Source organism: Dermochelys coriacea, chromosome 25, assembly GCF_009764565.3.
Source record: "Dermochelys coriacea isolate rDerCor1 chromosome 25, rDerCor1.pri.v4, whole genome shotgun sequence".
NCBI lineage: Eukaryota > Metazoa > Chordata > Testudines > Dermochelyidae > Dermochelys > Dermochelys coriacea.
In genome coordinates this window covers 13,071,540-13,094,901 of record NC_050092.1, presented here as the reverse complement: position 1 = coordinate 13,094,901, position 23,362 = coordinate 13,071,540, and the positions used below count along the sequence as shown (strand labels likewise).

Below are 23,362 nucleotides of genomic sequence, written 5' to 3'. Positions count from 1 at the left end.
CTGAGATGTTTAATGCGAATGTTGCTTCAGATTTCACTGAAAAGGTTAATGGTGACCAGCTACTCAACACAAGTAATATTAACAAGGAGATAGGACCGCAAGTGGAAATGGGTTAAAGAATATAGATAAGTGAGACGTATTCAAGTCAGCAGGGCCAGATGAATTTCACCATAGGATACTTAAGGAACTAGCTGAAGCAATCCTGGAACCATTAGCAATTATCTTTGAGAATTCTTGGAGGACAGATGAGGTCCCAGGGGACTGGAGAAGGACAAACATTGCACTTATCTTTAAAATAGGGAACAAAGAGAATTATAGACCAGACATCTTAACTCTGATACCTGGAAAGATACTGGAATAAATTAGTAAGCAATCAGTTTGTAAGCACCTAGAAGATAATGGGATTCTAAGGAACAAATCATGCCAAACCAAACCAATTTCCTTCTTTGATGGATTATTGGTCTAGTGGATGGCAGGGGGAGCAGGAGACATGATATAGCTTGATTCTAGTCAGGCTTTTGACACAGTCCCACATGACATTCTCATAAGCAAACTAGGGAAATGTGGTCTAGATGAAAACAGAAGATGGGTCCACAAGTGGTTGAAAGAATGTACTGAGAGAGTAGTTATCAATGGTTCACCTAGTGGGGTACCACAAGGATCAGTCCTGGGTCCAGATCTATTCAATATTTTCATTAATGACTTGGATCATTGCGTGGAGAGTATGCTTATAACATTTGCAGATGACACCAAGCTAGGAGGGTTGCAAGCACTTTGGAGGATGGGATTAGAATTCAAATGACCGTGACAATGTGGAGAATTGGTCTGAAATCAACAAGATGAAATCAATACAGATAAATGTAAAGTACAACACATAAGCAGGAAAAATCAAATGTACAACTACAAAATGGGGAATAACTGGCGAGGTGACAGTACAACTGAAAAGGGTCTGGCGGGGTTACAGTGGATCACAAACTGAATGAGAGTCCGCAATGTGATGCAGTGATCATTGTGGGGCGTCTCAGCAAGCGTGGCATATGTAAGGCATGGGAGGTAATTGTCCTGCTCTACTCAGCCCTGGTGAGGCCTCAGTTGGAGCACTGCGTTCGGTTCTGGGCACTGCACCTTCAGAAAGATGGGGACAAACTGGAGAGAGTCCAGAGGAGAGCTACTAAAATGATTGAAGGGTTAGAAACCCTGAGCTTGGAGGAAACCATTTAAAGCTGGGTATGTGCATTCCTGAGAAGAGAAGGGGGAAGGGGTGGGGATCTGATAAGACTCTTCCACTCTATTAAGGGCTATTATAAAGAGAACGGTGATCAATTGTTCTCCCTGTCCATGGAAGATCGGGATAAATCTGCAGCAAGGGAGATTTAGCGTAGATAGTAGGACAAACTTTCTAACTCTCAGGGTAGTTAAGCCCTGGAATGGGCTTCCAAGGAAGGTCGTGGAACCCCCGTCACTGGAGGTTTTAAGAACAGGTTGGACAAACACCTGCTAAGGCTGGTCTAGGTGTACTTGGTCCTGCCTCAGTACAGAGGGCAGGACTTGATGGTCTGTCAGGGTCCCTTCCAACTCTACATTTCTGCGATTCTGTGGAGAATCCACCCAACTCTAGGTAAGTTGTTCCAGTGCTTAGTTCCCCTCCTTGTTAAAAATCGGGTTCTTATTTCAACCATTCTTTTCTCGCTCACACTGGTGGAAATCAGGGATGATTCCACTGCAGCATATAAGGTTATACCAGTATAAAGTTGGTATAAGCAAGAGGATCAGGACCATTGGTTTTGGTCTGGATCCATGTATGTTGCACCATCAAAGGCCTTAGTAAATAAAATAAAGATGAGACCAGTTAGTTTTACCAGGAATCACTTTAAAAAAAAAATACTGCAAATTCTGTACAATTTAGCCTCAAGTTTGAAAACTTCCCCCAAGCATACAAACAAACACAATGCAAATTTGTAACAAAACCCCCAAACCAGATACACCTAGGATGACTGAGAGGTGGTGCTAGGAATACTTGGGGGCATGAGGCATATAGAGGTGCTAGGAATATTTTGCATGGCCCAGGCCATCTTGAGGAAGGATGGAGTTGTGAAGGCCCAGTATAGGGAGCCAGGAACCTGGATTCTATTCAGCTGGGACGTGTCAGGGGAGTGGGAGAATATCCTGCCTGACGTGTGACTTTCCTAGGGCAGATTTGCTGTGTCTGATCATTTGGCCCAGACCAAGGGGTGCAGCTGCCTTCTCGAATGATGGCATGTTTCCCTTCCTTGTAAAGCCAAAGCACCGGGGCTGGGAGTGGGGGCAGGGGGGCACTGTTCTCTGGGGCGGAGGCAATGCCATGAACAAGCAGCCTGCTATTCAGGCCCAGGCGGGAGCAGCACTGTCAGAACAGAAGAGGATATTTTACTACCTGTGGAAGGCAAGCACCCAGCCACTGAGTATTATATATGGGGATGCTGGCAAGGCTCCAGATCCAGATCATTTTCTCTCCATTGTGCCAAATTTATTGCACAAAAATGGTCTCCAATTTCTTTTTAATATTTTGACAGGGAGGAAAAATGACACTGGCAGACTGGCTACGAAGGACACGTCCTTACAGCAGGACTCACCCAGCCAGAGAGGGGAGGCCTGATCCCTCATTGCTCCAAGCATTGGTCACCCATTGATACCCAGGCTAAGAAGGTGCAAATTGCTCCCAGATCAGAGTGGTCACGCTCCCTTTGCACTGGTACAAACAATTGCATGATGTGCAAGGGCAGCGGGGAAGCAGGCCTCAGATTCACGTTAATTAAAAGCAGGACCTTTAAGAAGTGTGGAGTCTGTTTGCCTTGCAAATGTACACAATTGCTGGATGGATTGCAGCAGGGCCTAGAGGCTCCAATCAGCCGCCACACCCCCAGACCCTCCCCAGTGGTCGGTGCTGTTCACACAGGCAATGAAAGGCAGTCTCTTGTGCCCCCTCCCCCCAAAGAGCTTGCCATCTGGTCTGTTCTCACTGCAGGGTTAACTCCACGCAGGTGTTAGCCCAGCCCAAGTGAGAGCAGCCTCCTGCTGAAATTACACTGGGGTTGCACAGAGAGGCTGTGTCAGCCGCTGATGCGTTGTGCTCACTTGAGCTGTAGCTTGGACCCCCTGCCCCGCCAGCCAAATGCTGGTAAAAGCGCCACTGTGCTGGAGTGAAGGGTTTGGTTTGTGTGTGGATGGGGCTTGAGCTGGAGCTGGAACCTGAGCTCACTCCACAGTGAAGACAAGCCCTAGGTGAATCACACGGCCCAATGGGGGTGGTGGGGGGGACGGTGCACCACAGAGATAGGGAGGAGGGAGGGTGATAGGGACACTGCTCTCACTAAGCACAGTGGCTCCCGCTTTGAATCTGTCTGTCCCCATCACTCCTGCCGCTCACTTTGGGGCATCCACCTGTTATGCTTCCCGATTCACTCAGGCCTTGTCTTCCCACTGTCGAGCATCACTGGCCAGGACTTCCCGTGTTCTATTCATTAGCAGGGATGATCCACAAGACATCACACCCCTCCGCCTCCACTCTGCATCCCACCAAGCTGCCCCATCTTCACAATGGCCTGGGCATGCCTCAGGAGGAGGAGCTGGAGAGAACCAGCCATCAGTGATGAAGAGGGACAACCCAGTGCTGGTGAGAGGAGCCGTCTCTCCTCTCCAGCACCAGTTGCTCAGTGAAAGAGTCCTGGAGGGCAGGGCAGAGAGGGGATACATGGGGGGGAGGGGGGGAGCCTGATAGGTCCCACCGCCCCCAGCCAAGATCAGGGCTTTAGCTCCCAGGGCTGCGCTTTCTTAAGGCTCCTGTGTGGGGCTGGGGAGGAGAGCTAACGCAACATAGCCTCCAAAGCGCAGAGCCCTGATGCCTCAACACACAATGGCCTGGAGCCCTTGGGGAGCCACCCGGGCCCGAGACAGGCGGTGGCTCAGGATGGGGGTGGGGGGGGAGAGGAGACCCCAACCTGGCTCACCCATAACCCAAAGGGATGGGGGAAAGGGGGGCAAGGCTGGAGAATCCAAAGCCTGTTAACCCTTCTCGTGCCAGGATCAAGTGGACAAGGGAAAATGCAACGTCTGTGCAGAAGGCCCAAGGCTGAAGGTGCAACCGGGAGTGTGGGCTGCCCTGGATGTCAGGAGTCAGGGCAGCACTGGTGGGGCTGGCTCCATTTCCCAGGGCTTTCCTATGAGTGGCCCATAGGATGCTGGGACCCTAGTGGGCTCTAGTGGAAGGATCAGGATAGCTCTGGGAGTCAGGACTCCTCCGTTCTACAGGTAGATCAGAGGGGAGTGTTACCTAGTACTTAGAGCAGCTGGTGGGGGTTGGGAGCCAGGACTCCTGAGTTCCATTCCCAGCTGGGAGTGGCAGCATGGCTAACGGTGAAAGCCTGGGATAGCGTGGGGCCTTAATGCTCCCTCCAGGTCTGGCTCTTAAGTGCCCGCGTTGGTTTCTAATCCCATCTCTGGCACCATGTTTTAATTATTAGCTGGTTTCTGAGGATGACAGAGGTTGCAGGTTTCACATTGTCCACAAGGCCCCCCGTCTGGGCTGGAGAGCTTACATTAGTCTTGGCCTCATTACTTTCCAGCCGTGGGAACTGGGCAGGTAAGGGGTAAATGAGAATCGACTTATCCCTCCCTTCCCCCTTCCACGTCCCTGCCTGTGTGATTTCCCCAGCCCCTTGGGCACGGGGACAGAAGGCAAAGGCACCAGGAAGCTGGCAGCTCTATTAACAGGCAGGTTTGTCCCTGCACTGCTACTCGCCCACCTGACTGCTCCCCGGGGGGCATGCAGAAGAAACCCAAGGAAGAGCCACGACCCCCAGAATTACTTGGTTCTAGTGCAGCTCAGCTGGGGCTGCGACTTCAGCACTTCCCCGAGACATCCTGCCAGCGGACTTTATACCCCGCTCTTCTCTGGGCTCTTTCCTGAGCGCTTTGCCAACCTCCACAGAGCCTCATAACCCTCCCACCCACCCCCCAACAAACATGGTATCGTCTTCTGGCGGGGGCAAGCAAAGACCCAGGAGCAATTTGTTCAAGGTCACATGTGAGTCAATAGCACCCAGGTATCCTGACTCCCAGTCTCACCGAACACTAACCACTAGGCAATGTTCCCCAACAGCACTGGGAATAGAACCCAGGAGTTCTGACTCCCAGTTCCCTGCTCTAATAACCAGACACCACTCCCAGCTTTTCATATGTTACCTCCAATTTCATTTCTCTCTAGCTTGCAATCTTCAGAAAGCTGCTCCTCCAGCTGCTGGAAATACCCCAAACCAGCTTCTCTCCCATTTCGTACGTTGCCAGTGGCCATCCTCACCACAGCAGCGGATCCTCCGACCGCAGCGGCAGAGACACAGAAGCAAGAGGCGTTTCAGACGCATCAAGGCTGGAGCAGCTTTTGGGGTCAGCGCTTCCTGTGGGCTCCCAAATTAGGTCAGGGAGAGCGCAGTGCCGCATCTCCAAGTGGTCCTCTGAGATGGATCCAAGTAAATATTATTTTTAACCATCACTTAGCCAATGTTTCATGAATAGGTTATATTGAGGTCATCATAAATAGGCTTTATTAAATCTTTCATCCTGTCAGGACATCAATACAAATATCTCCATCAGGGAAAATGTATTGCCCGGCCATGTAATGACAGTTGATTAAAATGTCTGGCCTGGCACCTCTGGGGTTTACAGGGCTCGAACGCTCCAGAGTCTGGACAAAAAGAATTGCTACTGTGATCCAGCCCCACTCACATCCCTGCCATGATGACCCCTCCAAAAACCAGCAACCCTGCTCCATCCAGCATGCACATCCTCCCACCCCCCAACCACCCAGCCAGGTCTACTCTAGGTAACCTCTCCATTCACTCCTCAACCCAGTTCTCCTTGCCATGAGAATCCCCCTCCAAAACCTACTTCTAGCCCCAGCCCCTGCAACCCGGCTCAGCCAATGATGAACACTTTCCCAGCCCCCCGTAACCAGCCACCCTACCTCCTGTAGCGCTCTCTCCCCACAACCAAGATAGTCCTGCTTTGGGAACCTCTTCTCCAGCACAACTATTTCCGCTGTAGTTAGCTGCCTTCTCCAAACCCCAGTTCAAGCAGCCACAAGGTTCTGTCCTGCTTTAGCGCATGGGATACAGACGCCCCTCCTTGTACCAGCTGTGTTACCCAGGATGCAAAAGCTCTACTTGGAGCCATAAGGATGAGAGCTGCAGCCCCTAGAGCATGAAAATCCCTTGGCAGTAACAATGCAGATACAAATGGTCCATCTAGCCCAGCATCCTGTCTTCCGACAGTGGCCAGCGACGGATGCTTCAGAGGGAATGAACAGAACAGGCAATTATCAAGTGATCCATCCCGTGTTGTCCACTCCCAGCTTTTGGCAAACAGAAGTTTAGGGACACCTGAACAATCCCTGACCAGCTTGGCTTATAGCCATTGGTGGACTTATCCTCCATGAATTTAGCTAATTCTTTTTTGAATCGTTATATTTTTGGTCTTCACAACATCCCCTGGCAATGAGTTCCACAGGTTGACTGTGCGTTGTGTGAAGAAGTGCTTCTTTGTGTTTATTTTAAACCTGTTGCCTATTGATTTCATTGGGTGACCCCTGGCTCTTGTGAAGGGGTAAATAACACATCCTTATTCACTTTTTCCAAGCAAGTCATGACTTTATAGTCCTCCGTCATAGCCCCCCTTAGTTGTCTCTTTTCTAAGTTCAGTAGCGCCAGTCTTTTAAACCTCAGTTTATATGGAAGCTATTCCATATGCTTAATCATTTTTGTTGCCCTTCTCTGTACCTTTTCCAAGTCTAATATAACCTTTTGGAGATGGGGTGACCAGAACTGCAGGCAGTATTCAAGCTGTGGGTGTACCACGGATTTTGATAGTGGCGTTATATTTTCTCTTTTTTCTATCCCTTTCCTAATGACACCTTCCGTTCTGGTTGCTTTTGGACGGCTGCTGCAGAGTGAGCAGATGTTTTCAGAGAACTCTCCACGATGGCTCCAGGATCTTTTTTTGAGCGATAACAGCTAATTTAGACCTTTCGTTGTTTGTGTACAGTTGGGATTATGTTTTCCCATTTGCATTACTTTGCACCTATTGACACTGAATTTCACCTGCCGTTTTGTTGCCCAGTTTAGTGAGATCCCTTTGTCACTCTTCACAGCCAGCTCTAGATTTAACTATCCGACGTAATTTTATACCATCTGCAAACTTTGCCACCTCCCTGTTCACCTCTTTTCCAGACCCTTCATGACCATGTTGAACAACACCAATCTTGTACCGGGCAGAGACAGTCTGTCCTCTTAGCTGCATTATCTAATACAGAAGCTGCCTGGCTAATACATCATCTTAATAGACATTGAGATAGAACATTCTTCCATGCAGAGAGCCCAGCTCAGTATCACAAAGCCTCTACTGAAGAAAATCCCTTCCTCTGAACCGGAAATGCAGCCTCCTCTGGGATGCAGCTGTGCAGTGGTTTGGGATAAGAAGCACTTTGCCCAGAGGGGATGTGGGATCTTGAACAAGCACCATCATATGTGGTGGCACCTGCCACGACACAGCTGAGGGATTGACTCATAAGGAACAACTTCCCTTCCATGCCTTGGCCAGCCTCAACCTTGCTTAGCTTGCAAAGGCTGACAAGAGACTAGCCCACTGCAGTTACTTTGCTTCTTGCAACAGAGAGGAAGACGACACTTTTCTCACCTGCCTTGAGTTTAGTTCCCAGCAGCTCTTTCTTAAATAAGTCTTTGGGCACTGGAAGGAAATTGAAAAAGATGTGCCAAAGGCCAGAGGGGTTCCCAGCAGTTGGACTATCCTCCCCGTTGGAAGAATGCTATTTTCTTAAACGACCAAGGACAAAAACTCTCTCCTTGTTAATAGCAAAATACTTCAGCACTGTGAGGTCAGGGTTAATGACAGCCAGCAGCCAGGCTCAGCAGGGAGCATGGTGTGAGAGCACGAACAATGATTTTATATATAAATATACAGCACCTAGAAATCACATCTGCCCAGTCTCACAGAACCCCAGTGCTCACCTCGCTCAGACAATTAGTCGCTCCTTCCTGGGCACCCGCTCACACCCCCGTCCATAGGTGTTAAGGGTGGAAGGGACCATTAGATCACCTGCTCGGGCCTCTGGTGCAGCCCAGACCAGAGACTTGTCATCCCTGGATGGAGCCCAACTACATGGGTCTGACTAAAGCATCTTCCAGAGAGGCCACCCAGGCTGGATCTGAGGACATCGATAGCAGGGACATAATTTGCTATGGGGCAAAGGGGGCAGTTGCCCCCCTCAAGGCTTGGTTGCCTTCCCCCTCTCCCCTGCCCCAGACTTTCCGTAGGTCTATGTGCTCCATTATGTTTTCCACTTTTGGCATAGATTTGGTAGGATATAATACAACCCCATACCATAGGCTATGTGATGACACAACTTTGTGTCTCCCCATCCCTGGCACCCACACTGGTGTGAAATGACATCCCTGATTGAGAGATGGAGAATCTGCCACTTCCCTTGGTCTACCCCCTCCCAGAGGGGATGCATGGGGTGGTCACATGCTCCTCCCTTTAAATTGTCCCCCCCACCAGCATCAAGAGTTATGTGTTATCTCCTATTAGAAACCAGACCCAAAAAAAGGGGAACTGACATGGCCAGCAGTGACCCAGCAGAAGGTGTTGCCCAGTCCCCAATAACATTATTATTAATCATTATTAATCTGGTCGGCATCCCAGAGATGCTTTTCACTCCACACATCCAGTGTGGTAGAGAAAACAAGAGGATCTGGGCAGGAGGGGGCTGTGACAGGAGATGGACAAAGGTTCCCATTTCTCCTTCCCCCTCCCCCCATCTCTACATCTGGTGAGACCCATCTGGCAGCCCCACGTGCTGGAGAGGGGACCGTTGCTCCCCTATACAAGCCCTTGCTAAATGTCAGTTGCAGTGACGCGCCCTGGCCAGGCTCAGGAAGAGGCTGGGGAGGATGGAGGTTTCCAGAGCACGTGCTGGTTTCCAACCCCCGGGTGGGCACTGAAAGGTCATAGGCTTTAAATAGGAGCGTGCGGGGGAAGGAATCCTCATTAGTGCCTGTCTGACTAGCGGAGAGAGATCACTTCATGTGGTCACCCCCCCTGCCCTGGGGCTCACCCAGCTCCCAGACCAGCTGGAGAAGGATCAGTCACCTGAGGGCATGGCATGCACATGGCAGGGTATCATAGATGATCCAGTCCAAGAGAACAGGACCCTGGCCCAATGCACAGAGATCCAACAGAAGAGGATGCCCACGGCCTTCAGGGCCAGGCACCTTCCCTTGGCCATAACCCCTGAGACTGGAATCGCCTCTGTTGCCCCTTGGCTGGAGTGCAGTTACCCCTGATTTACACCAGCCCCAGCCAGAGCAGGAGAGGGGCCATTGAATTGTCCTTTTGGGGTCCAAAACCCTTTTTCATGTGCAAACATTTCCGCGGATTCAGTTCCCCTGGGAGATTTTTCACCCTTCCTTATTCCATAGAGATTCAGCAGAAAGAAAGAAAATAGAGCGGGGAATAAATAGACACACAAGGATCTAGGGAAGTAGACAGACAGAGAGACAAAGAGGAACAAGAGAGACAATGAAAGAGACAGGGTGCGCCCAGTTGTCTGGAGGTTTTCCCTGTGCAGGGAGGCAGAGGTTACTCACAAGGGCTTGGCGATTACTGCACGGGAAGGCTGGGGAAAAGCAGCTGAACCGGAGCGCGCTGCCGAGGGAACCCCTCGCCCCCCCCCCCCCCCGCACAGAGAGCATCTATTATTTGCCAGGGAGCACTAGTAAATTATGCACCCTCCTCTTGGGTTTTCCAGAGCTGGGATTCGGAGGCAGCTCCTAAAGGGGCGGGAGGGTGTGTGTGTGCAGGGGACCCCCGGGGCCACCCTGCTCGCTGGCATCACCCCTAGGAGATGGAGGTACAGAGCCAAGGCAGGGGGAGTGGCAGATGCAGAGTGAGGACTGCCTGCACCCCACAGGGCCGGTCTGCCCCCAAATACGGGCTGCATGGAAAATTCTGCATATACTGCCAGGGGCGGATCAGGTTCCTTCCCCATGTCACGAACAATGGGCGCTAAAACGCAGGTGGCAGCCGGGGACAGGCATTCATTTCAGTAAACGCATTTTAACCGCTGCCAGGCCAGACAACAAGGGTGGGCTTCTGGTGAGCTCCCAGCTCCTCAATTATATTTAGGGGCCCAACTCCCATTGAGTTCTAGGATTTCAAGGGGTGTTAGGCCCCTAAAAACCTTCAAGAAAGCTGGGCCAAGGTCCCAGGCTGAGAGGCAGAATGTCTTGGTGATTGCTCAGACAGCTGCTGCGTCCCACCCCAGAGGTGGCTGCACTGCATGTGGCCAATGGGAACTGCACATGGGGTAGCCTGCGGTAAAATTTGACTCATAGTCTGCTAAGCCCCTGGGGACCCTAGATACTGCCATTATAACACCCCAAAGAATAGCAAGTTCCAGCCTTCTGATTGGCTGGCAGCAGAAAAGGGGTGGAGCTATTGCTGACGGCTCCATCCATTGCCCACCAGCGGCGGCTCCCCTCCCTCTGGGCGGATTTGGCTGGGAAGCGCCGCTAGCGGAATTCATGGCGGAGTTTTGGAAGCCAAGAAACGATTGCGTTGGGCGCCAGCTCCCGGCCGGCCTGGCTGCACTGCTGCTGGGAAACGGGGCATTGCTGATGGAGGCCGGGTCAATCGCAGTGCACGTAATTGCCTCCAACACAGAGACAATTAGAGCGAGCGGGTTCCTGTTCCATCGGAGCCACATGTGGCACAACTGCTCTGCCACATGCATTCATATCCCAAAGCTGACCTCACAAGCCTGAACTTTGGGGGACTTCTGATCTGGGCCCTATCTCTGCCACTCATTCCCCCTTCCCACGGTGAGGGCAGTTCTCTCTTTCCCTTCGGCCATGCCCGATTCTGAGTCAGGCCTGTTACTCCCACCCACACCAGTCAGTTAAACATAAGGGGTGGGGGGTTAGCCACCCACCTCCACATCTGGTACCTTATGACACCTCTGAGGCACCGTGCCTGAGAGTCACAGCTCGCTCCTGCTACTATTATTTGCATTACAGTAAATCTAGAGGACTCATCTGAGATCAGGGCCTCCTTGTGTCCGGTGCTGCACAGCCTGTGAGACGCTGTCCCTGCCCCAGAGGGGATGCAATCTGAATAAAGCAAAGGAAGAACTGTTCCCAATGTCTTACCGATGGAGAAACTGAGGCCCAGAGAGATTCAGTGACTTGTCCAAGGTCACACAAAGGATTGGTAGCAGAGCTGGGAACCGAACACAGGTCCCCTGAAGCCAAGCCCAGCGGGGTCATGGCAAGGCTGTTACCTTGGCTGCGTTTGGGGTAACAGCTGGATCCCAGAGGGCACACCCCTGCTGGGAAGAGAATCCAGAGGCAGGGAACACCCTGTCTCACCTGGAATAGGGAGACCCACTGGCCAGCCTCACCAGCTCCACCCAGATTGTGGCATTGGAGGAAGAAGGATCTGGCTTATCACCCACGAAACCTAGCCAGAGGCCTGTCCAGCCTGTTCTTAAAACCTTCCAATGACGGGGATTCCACACCCTCCCTTCAGAGCTTAACAAACCTTGCAGTTGTTTTTCCTAATATCTAACCTAAATCTCCCTCGCTGCAGATTAAGCCCATTGCTCCTTATCCTACATGGAGAACAACTGATCACCAGACTAAACCTGCTCCTCCCGCCCCCCCCCTTTTTAACCTTTCCTCACAGGTCAGGATTTCGAACCCTTTGATCACTTTTGTTGCTTTTCTCCGGACTCCCTCCAATTTGTCCACATCTGTCCTAATGGGTGGCACTCAGAACTGGACATAGGACTCCAGCTGAGGCCTCACCAGTGCCAAGCAGAGCAGGACAGTTACCTCCCGTGTCTTTTACATACGACACTCCTGATAAGACTCTTTTTTGCAACTGCATCACGTTGTCAACTCATATTCAGTGTGACCTACTGCAACCCAAGAACCTTTTCAGCAGTGCTACCACCCAGCCAGGTCTTCCTCCGTTTGATTTTTCCTTCCTAAGTGAGGTACTTTGCATTCCTCTTTATTGAATTTCATCTTGTTGATTTCAGACTAATTCTCCAAATTGTCAAGGTCGTTTGAATTCTAATCTTGTCCTCCAAAGTGCTTCCAACCCCTCCCAGCTTGGTGCCATCTGCAGATTTCGTAGCATACTCTCCATTCAATTATCCAAGTCATTGATGAAAATATTGACTAGTACCAGACCCAGGACAGACCCCCGCAGGACCCCACTAGACACGCCCTCCCAATTTGACAGCGAACCATTGATAACTCCGCTTTGAGTACAATCTTTCAACCAGTTCTGCACCTACCTTACAGTCATTTCATCTAGAGCATACTTCCCTTAGTTTACTTATGGGAACGTTATGTGGGACTGTGTCAAAAGCCTTACTAGAATCAAGAGATCTCACGTCTACTGCTTCCCCCATACCCCGGGAGAGAGTCAGTGGGGATGATCTTTCATGGGCTAAGTCTGTGCCCAGAAAGGGAATAAAAAAAAGCAGCCAGCCTACACAGTACCAGCACTGGTTGTACACTTGGCAGCTTGCAAGGTGGCAGCGAGGCTGGTGGATGGATGGGAGACTGCAGTCATAAGCCATGACACTGGTGCATCAGCAGGGGATACCGTGAGCCAGCTCTGCGCTAATAAAGAAGCTGCTTTTGTCTCATTCTTCCTCCCCAAACTCCCCTGTTGTGATGTTACCCAGACACGGCGAGCCGCCCAGCGTAGCCCAAACTGCATCGCCACGAACTCACACAGCTGCTGCGCTTCACCCCAGAGGTGGCTGCATTTCACGGCAGTGCAGCAAAGAGATCCCCGGCCTGTGTTGTTTGTTCAGCGCTCTGGAGGAGTGCAACATTTCTGGGGTGGGGAAAGGGACCCAGCACCGATAGGATTAAACAATCCCACAAGCGCTGTTATCAAATGCTGTCTGATGTGCAGATCCAAAATATTCCCAGACCTTGGTTGGGTGGAAAATAGTCCTCGCCCCGCGGGGAGCTCTGGGGTCCGACAGAGCAGCAGCTGCAGCTAAAAATAGACTTGGGGGTCAAACGGTTCCATGTGGGTGATTTATTTATTACTTTGAGTATTTCTTGCCTAGGAAAGGAGTGCAGTATCCCGGGGGGGCAGGGTAGTTGGGGGGGGACAGGTGGGCGGGAGCAGGGTAAAGGCAGGCAGCATGGAAACTCAGGGTCAGGATGGCTGCCCTGTAGTATTCCATAGGCCTGCTAGATAGGGGTGGTGGGATGGATGTGAGGGGTGGGGCCGCAGGGCTGAGCTGGCGTGGGACGGGAAGTGTCGTGTCTCTGTCTGGGCTCCCACTCATGGATAGTGTTTGAATTAACGGGCACTGTCCCAGAGAACTCAACCAAGCTCAGCAGCACCAGCACTGGCTTCTCCCCGGTATTCACAGCCCGGGGTGGGGTCAGGCTCCAGTGTCATGACCCACAAAAAGGATTTGAGGGCTGGAGAAAACACCTGACTTCAAGAGCTCCAGCTGTTTGGCTTATCTAGAAAACTCAAGAGACGACTTGATGACGGCGCAGAAGTACCTTCGCAGGGAGATAATCCCAGGTAGTAAGAGCTGTTTAACCTGCCAAGAAAGGCCGAACAAGATCGAATGGCTTCACATTAAAGCCAGACAAATCTCAATTAGAAATAACGCTCAGATTTCTAATGGCGAGGGTGATTAACGGCTGGGACAAACTTCCAGGGAAGGGTCCATTCTCCATCCCGTGCTGTCTTCAAATCCAGACTGGAGCCTCTCCAGAAGATGCTGTAGCCAAACACAAGTCATTGGGCTCACTGTGGGGACAGCGGGGGAAACTCTTGGTCCTGTTACATACAGGAGGTCAGATGAGATGATCTAATGGTCCCTGCTGGCCTGAAACTCTATGAATCCAGGAATGAATCTCTGAGATTGGCTTTAAAACTATAAGGTCAAAACCAATGTGTGTCGGGTTCTTTCAATTTGTCACCTGGTTTCAGGCTTTTCTCCACCAGGAGAGTTAGAGACTTGCTGTTCTTTATTAAATGGAAGCTGAGATTCTCATGTAACCACATGATTCCAGCTGCTGGGGCTTTAAGCATCAAATATTGCGAAAGCATCTGCTGTGGGACAGGTGCTGGGGTCTAGTGGTTAAAGCAGGAAGGCTGGGAGTCAGAACTCCTTGCTTCTAGTCCCAGCTCTGGGAGAGGAGAGGTATGTCATAGTTAAAGCAGGAGGGAGGACTCCTTTGGTCTATTCCCAGCTCTGCCACTGGCCTGCTGGGTGACCTTGGGCAAGTCACTTTCTTGCTCGCTCTCTGCCTCAGTTTCCCTATCTGTAGAACAGCAATGATGACACCGAGCTGCTTTGGAAGGCTCCTGGAGATCTAGGATGAGCTAGGTCTGCTGGCTGTGCCTGTGTCTGGGCCATGCCCGTCAGGGCCAAACCCTGCCATTCTGCAGAGGTCAGCGGGCACTCAGCTTGGAGTAGGGTGACCAGATAGAAAATGTGAAAAATCAGGACGGGAGTGGGGAATAAATGGTACCTATACAAGACAAATCCTGAATATCGGGTCTGTCCCTATAAAACCAGGACATCTGGTCATCCTAGCTCGCAGGGCTGTGGGTCCCAGAGCTGTAACCCTCACAGAAAATCCCACTGGACTGACTGAAACGTTTCTTTTAAAAACCCACTTTAAAGGGTATTCCACCTCAAATCCCTTTGAACTTCCCTGTGATTAGCCCAGCTGCTCTGCAGGGCACTCGGCTCCGCTCACAACCGATGCAATGACAGGCTCCTTCCTGCTGCCAAGCTCCCGAGCTCCATTGGCTGGCTGAGCTGCGTCTCTTTGTGCCAACAGAGAACACAGGGTCCTCGCAGCAATGACAAGGCCCTGGGCGGGACAGAGGAAGGGCTGGCATGCAGGGCAAGGAAATACTGAGCAGTGACATTCCAGAGTGGGCATGGGGAAGTTTAACTGTAGGATTGGGGGTGCAGGGTCATTTTGGTGGGCCAGCATTGGGGGGTGCAGGGCTGTCTTGGGTTGCAGGATTGGGGCTGTGTTTTACTGAATGCAGGGCTGGTTTGGGGGATGCAGGACTGAGGTCAGGTTTGTTGGGGAAAATCTACCTCCTCCCAAAAAGCCCTGGGAGGATCCCTTTAAAAGAAGCCACTGAACTGGCTGGAGCATGTTCCACTGCCCTCTACAGGATGCAATCAGAACTGCTCGGTGGTGTGTCAGAGACCCTACACACTAAACAGTAAATGGGGATTCTCCTTTAGCTCAGGTGGGAGGGGCTGGCGTTCCGTGGAGAGGAAGATCTGAGTTCTAGCCCTGGAGTCACTGGGAAATTCCTAACATCTGAAGTATGCAGCGGTTTCAAGCCCAGAGCTCCCTAGAGGCTGGGGGGTTGTTAGAGCCTCCATGGCACCCTAAACATCAATTAAACCTCAGCATTTCTGTGGGGTAGGTGAGCCCTGTACCTAATTCACAGCTGAGGAAACTGAGCATGGGAAGGAGAAGTGACTTGACCAAGGTCACATAGTGAGTCAGTGTCAGGCCTGGAAATAGAGGCCAGGAATCCCAAATCCCTTTCCTTCCCCTCCAACTAACGGACCAAACTTTCTCCAACAGCTGGGTCTAGAACTTGGGAGTTCTGACACTTCCCCGCAACCCCCTGGTCTAGACCAATGGCAGAGCTGCTCTTGCTGGAGTCTGTTCTATTATTTGCGTAACAGCACCCGAGGCACAGCTAGTGTCTGGATTTGTCAAAAGGGAAAAAAGGGAATTTAAGTAAATGTAGCCGATTCCAATATTGCACCAGACGACCAGTATTAATTACTTATATTACAATAGCGTCTAGAAGCTCCAACCAAGATCAGGACCCCTTGTGCCAGGCGCTGCACAGACACACAGTGAGAGACAGGCCCTGCCACAAAGAGCTCACAGCCTAAATAGACAAAGGGTGGGAGGGAAACTGAGGCACAGAAAGGGGGTGTGACTTGCCCCAGGTCACACAGCAGGTCAGTGGCAGAGCTGGGCCTCCTGATTCCTAGCCCAGTGCCCTACCCACTAGACCACACTGTCTCCCAACAGCACCAGTGGAAAAGAGAGCAGGGTGAATAAGGGATGTAAATGAGGAGGTAGGGGGCAGAGATGGGGGGGGATCTAGGGCTGGAATAGCAGGAGAGCTGTGGGTTGGGATTATGGGGCATTGGCAGAGCTGCTTGCCAGGTCCAGGACAGGGCTGGGGCTCACTTGAAACAAGGAAAGCTGCAAACCCGTTGCCTCCGTGCCTCGGAGAAGCCCTTCCACGGCATCCACCTCATGCCGATCACGTCTCCCAAGCCACAGCTGCGGCACTGATGAAAGTTTTTGAAAGGCCGGCTAATTAGCGGCGTGTTAGCCAGGCATGGCCCTTGCTCCCAGCCAGACTGGAACAGTCCCCGTTGCTAGGCTGTCAGCTCCCGGCAGCCTGCCCACTCCGCACAGGAACGTCCTTTCACATGGCAACCCCCAAAGGACTAGGAAGCCCCAGAAGCAAAAATACATGACATGGGCCCCTCAGCTGCCTGGGCCCAGCTCCCGACCTGCTATGCAGGGGCTCTGGGCCTCTTAAAGGGGGACGATGGACCCTCCAGAGAGCATGTATCAGGAGGGAACAGGAAAGCTGAATGTAGGCTCTTTAGGTTGAGTCAGGCTGGTAATTCAGAACAGAGCATAGCTCTGCTGCTGTCTCTTGAGCCCAGCCTGCACCCTCTGATCCCTGCTATCCTAGTCCTGGGGTTCCCCCCACAGTTCTGATGATGCCTCTCAATCCTGACCCCCAGACCCCTGGGATCCCCCACCCGCCAGCTCTGCTGGTGCTCCTCAGTGCCAACTCACATCCTCCCCTGCCATTCCAGCGCTGATCAGGCTGAGACCCCGCACTCATTCCACCACCAACCCTGTCTGTGGGATGGGCGGGCAGCCCCTGTCATGCCATGGCCCGGCCTTCAGACCAAAGCGACCCGAGAGGAAAATGCCCAGGGGAATCGGATCTCGAGTCCTTCAGCAACCTGCTCTACCCACCACGGCAGGCGGGGCGCAGCTGGGGGCTCATTGGGCCGGGCAAAGACAGAATCCCGCTTCTGATCCATGGTGATGACGAGACTGGGGCAGCTCCTCAGCTGGTGCGAATCAGCCCAGGCTGCCCTGGAGCTGGGCTGACGGACGCCAGCTGGGGATGTGGCCCAATCTCTCCCCAGCCTGGCTGGCACGGCACCTCCTGAGCTTGCAGCTGATTACGGAGACATTTGTCGGTGCAAAGTGCAAGGAAAGCGTCCAGAGCCACCAGAGCCAACGCAGAGACAGAAATGGCCTGTAAACCCTGTGCCAGGATGGCCAGTCGGCACAGCCCAAGCACGGGAGAAAACTCACCTAGGATGGGGAGAGAGATTTTAAAACCATTCAGGAAATCTGGCACATTGAGTAGAGTGTGGAGAATTCAGAGCTGCTCCTACATGTACCTGTTCCCCCCTGGGTAGAATCCACTCTCAGCCCTGCTGTTGGCATGTTTCATGCCCAGGACATGCCAGTTGCCCCGTCACTGCAAGTAAAGCCCCGTCACTCGCCCCATTTCAATACCGTGCCAACCAACTAACGCATCAGGGGATAATTGCAGGGGACAGGGCTGCGAGGGTGGGTGATGGGAAAAGCCCTGGATCATGGATTTAAACGCAACGCTTACAAGGGAGGCCAAACAGGGCAGCATTCAAATGGCGTCTGCATTTTCCACCCACAATCGGATGCACTTTTCTTGGCTGTCGGGACAATTAGATGCCTCCAATCCAACCCACCCCCAAACTCCAGCCCAGGTCACCTGCTGTCGCCTAATCTGCAAACCCTGCCCCAAACCCAATCTTAGGGGAGAGATTTTCCTTCTGCCTTTGCCCAGCCAGCCAGAAACCATCTTCTAAATGCACAGCAAGCAGAAGAGCTTGGGGGTAGATGCCACTTACGAGCCCCCTCCCTCCACACAGATCCCCATAAAACGCTACCAGCGACAAAGGCATTCCTATAAGCCCAATATTCCACCCGCCCACTTACCTGCCAGCCACGGAGCTCACTTCTGGCCTTTGCTTTGAGCAGGGGGCCAAACCGCTTCCTGCTCGATGCCTAAAACAAGCCAAGGAGCATGCGGGGCTCACTTGTTATCTTGGCTGTGGGTCTCATCAGGTGAGCAGCCAAGGGAAGACGCTCAAAAGTCGACTGGGTCGGAGCCGCTTTCAAGCCAGGGGTGGCTCAAAAACCCCGCTGCAGGTTTAGCGTCAGGATCCTGTTCAGAGCTGAAAGGGCATGGGATCTTTGGGGTGAAGCATGGGGATGCCCCCAGTTCCCTCCCCGAAATGGAGGGCTTTCTCTGCTCTGGATGGTGACCTTGAGGCCTCCCCCAAATCCACCCGGGCACGCTAGAGTGGAGTGGGGGAAGAGGTTATTTTTAGACAAAAGGAGTCACTCTCATTGCATCCTTATTGTTATTGGCTCGGGCCGACTGTTTCTGTGACCGGCTGCCAAATTCCAGCCTCGCCCCCAGCCCTGCGGCTCAGAGAGCGAGTGGCTTCGAGGGGGAGCGGGGCTGCACACAGCACGGGGGTGGAGGGGACAGCAAATCCCTGTGCTTTGCAAACAAAAGCAGAGCTGGAAGGGGCCTCTCTGTTCCCAGCTCCTGCAGGATGGTGCCGGCCGCCTGGCCAGCTGGCTTCAAGTACCCCAGAGGGTGGCTCCAGAGAGAGGATTCTGCAGCCCGGCAGATCTCCCGGGCTGGGTGTTTTGCCTGCACATCCCCTTGTTCAAATGCATCCCATGTGCCCCCACCACCAAAGAGCACCACTCCCCCTTGGCGCTGACCCTTGTCTGACCATTCCCATCTCCTCCCCCACAGGGTCCACCCAGGCAAGCTGGATCTGTGCAGATGTTTTATACCTTGCCCCTCCCCCCCCAGCCCAGCTCCTCCACCATATTTCTTGCCCTTCTCAGAACTCCCTCCGATTTGTCAATATCCTTCTGGTTTCCAGGGGGCTGGGAGCAGCCCAGAGCAGCCTGGGCCGAGTCACAGAGGGTGAAAGTCACTCTCGCTTCCCTCCCCAAGAGACAGCTGTTGGGCTGGGTGGGGAGCCAGACCCTATCCGTCCATGGGAGCCCCCACGGCCACACACCAGCCCGTTGGGGCTTCTACAGAACCGCAGCCCTTCCTAAGCAGGAGGGGATTGCAGAAAACTAGAGACACCGAGGCACGTCTACACTACAGACTTCGGCCAGCCATAGCTCGGTTGGTCAGGGTGTGCCTCGGACTGACAGAGCTGGGCCAGCAGGAGCCCCGAGTACAGACACAAGCTCCACCAGCAAAACTGTGCTTTTGCCACTACAGCTTATTTCGCTCATGGGGCCTGGAATAAGCTATCCTGGCAAGAAGCTACGTCCATACTAGGAGCATGTTTGCTAACCTAGTGTACTGGCATGGCTATGCCGGCAAAGCCTTCCAAGTGTAGCTCTGGCCAAAGATTTTGGCTTCTACACAACTCGTGTTCCAGCTTCAACTGCCTTTGTTTACCATAGTTCGCCTAGAACTCGGTACAGCATGCAGACACCTCTAGTGGCTGAATAATGAACTGCAAGCACCTATCATTACAGCCAACCCCCCCCTCCCCATTTGGTGTACTCTGCCCACATTATCCCTCCATCTGCTGCTGTTAGCGTTATTAGAGCCCTAGTAGGCAGGAAATCAGATTCCTGTCTCTGTCACTGACTCACTGCATGATCTTCGGCAAGTCACTGCCCCATGCCTCAGTTTCCCCGTGTGGAAAATGGGGATGATTTTACTTCCCTAAGGGGATATTACTTTGTCAACAATGGAAAAGATCTCCCAGGCCCTCAGACGAAAGGTTGCAGTGACACACATCTTATTGTTATTCTGCTTACACATGCACAATCACACACACGCTCAGAATTTGTACCTGTGTCTGCAGCTGGGGCATCTATTGTCTGGATCTATATTTAGATGGTTGCTGGCTTTAGTTCCACCTTAGGCTGGGAAAATTCCACATCTGCAGGAAGGCCAGGTCCCTTTTAACATTTCAGCCTTTGAAGTCCCACCAGCCAGACCTCCTCTCTCCTCTCAGCTTTCCCTCCTCACTTTAGCATGTGATCCACTTTCTCATTTGCCCAAGGCAAAGTCTTTTAATTTGCTTTTTGGGATCTTGTCGCAGATCAAATCCCAGTGTTAGCTGAAAGCCTGAAATTTAACTGTTTAGTGACAAGGCCCTGCTAGCAAGCTGTTCCCCAAAGAACTATTGTCCTCTGTTTGAGACGTTGGCTGCAGAATTAACACCAGCCAGTTTTATTCCTGGCTGCAGTAGGAATTAATACCAGCAATGGATTTGCTCCTCCAGTCTGCCCAGCCCGGCCAGAACTGGGGCAGAAGTCCATGTGCCCTTTGCCTGTGTGGCAATGCAATAGGAAGCCAGCCACCGAAATATGATTTAACTCTTCTAGTTTGTCTCCCCATTCAAACCCTTGGGCTCCACCCTGTGTCACTCTTAGCCCGGAGAGCCCTGGTGAAGCTGGGGAAGTTAAAAGGCCCGAGGTCAGACTAGATGACAAAGGCCTTGGAGCCTAGGAATCTCTGGACCCCATTCACCCTGCAGTGGACCTTTATTTATTTAGCAGAAAATTAAAAGGGATCCACTGTGCAGAGGGGCCATGCTCATCTGTCTCGAGTCACTGACCCCAGACCCGCATCATCCAGGTGCCCCTGCACAGGGCAGAGGCAAGGACCCAGGACTGTCTCCTCACAAGCCTTCAGCTGGAACACCCAAGCAGAACAGGATCAGCTGCTGCTCTTGGGGGGCCGGGTAGGGCCAGGAAAGCACCTGTGACTCGTGAATGTATCAAGTCCCCACAGTGGCACAAGAGTGTCTCTCTCTCTGACTCACCCAGCCCCACTTAGAAAAAGGCTCTCGGAGAGAGACAAAGAACTGTCCTCAGCTCGGCTGCTCCTCCAGCCATCTCTAATTTGCTCTTAATGCCAGTTCAATTGACCAGTCAGGGGATTGGCTCCATCCACCCACCCAGCCCCTTCACATTCATTGTTTACAATTAACTGTATTCTTTTTGCTCTCAGAGGCCACCACGGAGCTGGGCCCTGTCACGCTGCAGAGACACGACAAAAGTTGGGTCCTGCCCCAAACAGCTTCCAGGCGAGACAGTCAAAGGATCGGAGGGGAAACTGAGGCACAGAGAGGGAACGGGACTGGCTCAGGTGGATGGCAAAGCCAGGAACGGAGCCCACAGCATCTGTGCTCCAGCAGTGGTGACAGCAGGGACCATGTGCACCATGGACCAGCTCCCCGGCAATTCCCAGGGGGGTGCACGGCACCGCATAAGGATTGCCATGGGGGAATAGCTCCCCAGCTCCCTGTGCTAGAAGCCAGTCGCAGCTCACAGAGCCCTTCCCTCCTTTTGTGTCATTTACCCTTTGCACTGAGATTCAGCCTCCTAATAAATAGTCAATATCCGGCCCCTGAGCCAGCCGCCCTTGCGCGCAGGCAGCTCCGGAGAGACTGCTGCAGCTGATCCCAAGGGTGATCAGGGCCCTGGAGGGCTCCAGAATACTGCACGGCCAGGGGGCACAAAGGCCCGGCCCCCACCCCCAAGCGCAGAGACGAGGAATCAAGCTCCCAGCCCTCATTTCTGCATATCCAGCTTGAACCCTCCCCAGAGACCCAACAATCCCCCCCCACACACACATACACACTTCCTGCACCATGTGCATGCTGGTCAGCTTCCACCCACAGCACCCCAGCTCCCCTGGGAAAGAAAGGACCCCACCCTCCCCCCAGGCCTGCTGCCTTCTAGCTTTGTCCCGCATCCCCCGAGGGTGGCCCGCTCACCCCACCCCTTGCCGTGCAGCCCCCAGCTGCGGGCAGACGCAGGGAATGTGTGTGTGTGTGTGTGTGTAGCGTGGCGGGGGGGGGATTTTCTCTCCCTCTCCTCGTCATTCCGAGCACGGCTCCCTGCGTCCCAGGAGCGCCCCGCCCGGCTCCGTGACATCAGCAGCCGCCTGGGGAAGCCCGGGCGAGGATTCCTGGCCGCCCCGGCGCGTGACGGCCGGCGAGCCTGGCGCGAGCCCGGCGCTCCCCGGGCGGCCCGGCTTCCCCCGCCCCAGAGAGGCCCTGTTGCCATGGCAGCCCCCCCCCCCTGATAATAATGATCAATAATCCCCGGAGCCCCGCGCTCGGCTCGCATCCGGCAGGCGGGATTGCCCCTCCCAAAATAAACCCGGCCGGGGGGGGCATCCCCAGGAATTGAAATGAGGGGCGGGGGGGGGGTGCAGGGGGATATTCCAAGCCGTGGGGCGGGGCGAGACTCGTTTCTGCAGTGCCAGCGGGGGGGGGTCTCAGTGCAGGAGGCGAAGGGGCTCGGCGGGGGGGCGGATCGGGAGGAAATCCCCCCCCCCCAGTACAGCGCGGCACACGCCTCGCTGGAGGAGCTCCAGGGACGTCAGCGAGGAGAAGGGCTGGAGAGCGGAGCCAGAGGCGCCCCATGGCTGGGGGGGGGGGCGCTACGGGAGGGGGGAGGCTGCGTTGGATGGGCCCCCCCACGCCGCGCTTCATCTCAGCCACTCGCGCCCCTGCCTCTCCCCACATGCTGCCGGGGGGGGCGGGGGGAGCTTGGGGAGAGCCAGAGGAGACCTACGCTCTCCCCCTACCCCCACACCTCTGGGCGGAGGCGAGGGGGCGACGCCCAAAGCGGGGCCCAGTCCCAGGATGGGCTGCTGCCCTGGCCAAAGGGCAAATGCCCGATAATGAGCAAGAGCAGGAGGGAGGAGCTGAGGGGGTGAATGGAGATATGGGAGAAGCCAAGGAAATCCCTCCTGCCCCCCCCCCCAAAATCCTCCCCATTCCCCCCCAAAAAATCCTTCTCCTTCCCAGGGGCAGTGGGGAGCTGCTTTGCACACCCCACAAGCCCCACATAGCAGGTGAGCACAGCAGGTTGGGTCCCCACTTAGTGGCGGGATAACAACCTACTACTGCTACCAGCCAAGGGAGCTACTCCCACAGCTAAGGGTAGCAGATCATGGTGTTGAATGCCACTGAGGACAGCAGCGAAGTAAAACTTCCGAGCAAGTGCCAGCTACACCCCAGCTCCTGAAGCGTGGGAGCAGCGGGAAGGACAGAGAAGAGCGAAATCTGGAGCTTTTAAAGAAGCAACTGCTGGAAGAAAAGCATCTCCCT

At 53.4% G+C, this 23,362-nt stretch overlaps 1 protein-coding gene across 2 annotated transcripts in view; it reads right to left on the bottom strand.

Moving 5' to 3' along the window:
- Positions 1 to 21,004, bottom strand: part of KCNN1 (potassium calcium-activated channel subfamily N member 1) — a 74,905-nt gene extending 53,901 nt beyond the window's left edge. For both annotated transcript variants that reach the window (XM_038383988.2, XM_038383990.2), the window contains exons 1-2: positions 20,084 to 21,004; positions 18,177 to 18,538 (exon numbers count right to left, since the gene is read on the bottom strand). The gene's annotated coding sequence lies outside the window, so the exon portion shown is untranslated. The remainder of the gene's footprint in view (positions 1 to 18,176; positions 18,539 to 20,083) is intronic.
- Between the last annotated feature and the right edge of the window lie 2,358 nt (positions 21,005 to 23,362).